Source organism: Panthera uncia (genome assembly GCF_023721935.1).
Source record: "Panthera uncia isolate 11264 chromosome C1 unlocalized genomic scaffold, Puncia_PCG_1.0 HiC_scaffold_3, whole genome shotgun sequence".
NCBI lineage: Eukaryota > Metazoa > Chordata > Mammalia > Carnivora > Felidae > Panthera > Panthera uncia.
The window spans coordinates 27,288,413-27,291,159 of record NW_026057584.1 but is presented as its reverse complement, the minus strand read 5'-3'; positions in this window follow the sequence as shown (position 1 = coordinate 27,291,159).

Sequence of the window (2,747 nt, the reverse complement as noted above, 5' to 3'; positions counted from 1 at the left end):
GAAATAAATGCTCTTGATGTTAACAGAGGCTGGAGGAAATTAGGGGGAACCTACACTGTGTCAGGGAGACTTGCCCTGTGCTGTTTATTTAATATTTATGACTAAACTATGGGTTAGCTATTACAAAAATCTGCGGCTTATGTAAGATACATAGTGTTCAAGTTTATATTGAGAGCCTGCATGAAATCTGGAAAAAAGCCAATGGAATGCTGAAATTGATTTAGAATAATTCTGATACTTTTCACTGTGTTAGAATACACTAGATATTTTCTACAAGGAATACTCTATACCAATTATCTCTAAGCTATGCAGTTTGAATCCATTTTAAGTCTCAAAACCTTCTTAAGGTTTTTAAGAATCCATTAAAAATATTAAGCCAAATATTTACTACTATTATTATATTATTATATTGCCTCTTCAGTCACTCTGAAAAATGTAAATATATTCCTAAAAGGCAGGTAATAATTTCATACTTGTTCTTTAGTCCCAAAGTTGATTAACTAAAGAAGAGGGTCTAAGTGAATCACTGAAAGCCTTGACTAATTAGAAAAGTTATGATGATATATCATCATTCAATTGCATAAATGTGCTTTCAGACGGTTCTCCCTTTGTGTCTCCATATTATAGCCAAAAAAAAAAAAAAAAAAAAGTAGGTGTAAAGAACATTAATACCATACTTGGTTTCATATAAAATGTTTTCCATGGAAACCCAGCAAGGCAACAACTGTTTTCACTAAATGTCACTTAGGGGCGCCTGGGTGGTTCAGTTGGTTAAGCGTGGGACTTCAGCTCAGGTCATGATCTCATGGTCTGTGAGTTCGAGCCCCACGACGGGCTCTGTGCTGACAGCTCAGAGCCTGGATCCTGCTTCGGATTCTGTGTCTCCTTCTCCCTGCCCCTCCCCCACTCGTGCTCTGTTTCTCTCTGTCTCTCAAAATGAATAAATGTTAAAACTGTCATTTAAAATAACTCAGCCTGGTAGTTATTACTTATTAAACATTCAAGACAGGTGATGGTATAAACTGCAGTCACACTTGAGAATCTCACCGAGGAGCTGCAGGATGTGTGGAGAGAACGACGGAGTTTGGTCAACATCTTCAGTTGTCAACTGCTTCTTCCGTTACACGGCTTGAAGTGCAACGTACTGACGTGCCAAGTACTGGTTAGTTATGTATATCGTCGCTAACCCTCATGACCACCGTGCAAGGTAGCTATTATTATGTCCATGTTATAAACAAGCGAACCAAACCTTCAAGATGTTTAGTGAGTAGTCGCGGGATCAGAACTGGCAAGCTGTTGTGGCGCCTGGGTGGCTCAGTCGGTTGAGCAACCGACTTCAGCTCAGGTCATGATCTTGCGGTCTGTGAGTTCGAGCCCCGCTTCAGGCTCTGTGCTGACAGCTCAGAGCCTGGAGCCTGCTTCTGATTCTGTGTCTCCCTCTCTCTCTCTGTCCCCTCCCCCGCTCATGCTCTGTCTCTCTCTGTGTGTCAAAAATAAATAAACATTAAACAAACAACAACAAAAAAAACAGAACTGGTGAGCTGCAAAGGTGACCTCAGATCCCAGGTGCTTTCACCTGTCCTCGACACCTCCCACCTCATTACACCGAGGTACTGCCTTTAAGAATGAAATTTCAACCAGATTTTTACTTAAGAGGAATTTTGAAGGAACAATAAAACTATTTTAATATCTTGGTATTGAGTAGACTCTATTTTTTTCTATGTTTCTATAGAGTGATTTTTACTATTTTTCCCCTGGTGCCATTAAAATAGTTTACTATTTAATATGCTCAATCTATTTTTTATTGAGTTGGTGACATGAAAATGGGGAATTATTATTAATTGAAAATGTTTTGCAAGAGAGATCTATGGAAACCAAAACACTCATGTCCAAGGCTGTCAGGGAATGTTAACAGCCCTGATACCTAGCCATTATTGCACATGTCATAAGTTAACATGATGTTTACTTTGGAAAATGTTTATATAAGTTATTTTTCCATTTAATTAACTAGGATAACTTAAGTGGATGCAAAAGAATACACTTTTGATAATATTTCTGGTTTATGAAGATCTTTAATTTCTCTATGATCACAAATTCCCAGAAAAAGTAGACAATTTGATTAATTCTGAAAGAAAGACTAGTATTTTGCCTCTGATTAAAGATGGAATACATTTCGTACCTTGAGAATTGGCAGCATTTCAGAATAAATATTTTGAATGTTCTGAGGGAATTTTTTTTTCCAATTTTCATATGAGTGGAATTTCAGGACACAAAATAGCAATCTGTGAGTACAATAAGGCAACGTTTTCTGCTTGATATCACGTTCCAACTTTCAATAACTGTTGGACAGAATCCAAAAAGAATAGCTGAGGACATATATCTCAAGAATGCACTGCAGTCTTTACAAATATTTGAAAGGAAGTAGCAACATATTAAAATACTATTGGAGCAAATATAAATTTCCCCTGGTAAATAGTCTTCATATGTGAGACATTATTTTTTTATTGAGTAAATATGTGAAAATGATAGGGGTCAATAAAAAAATCTATAAGTAATAAAACAGGATTCTGGGCATGCATAGTATTTCCAGGATGTTAAACTAGTCAAATATACTAGTCCGTACATTCAGGACTGGAAAGAAAAAAAATGAGCTAAAAAAGAAAATCTGGCAGTAATACTTTATTAGCTTTTTGTCACTTTCCTGCATTTTTAAGGTTCTCATTTTCTTGTGTGTGAATTTCTTGAAT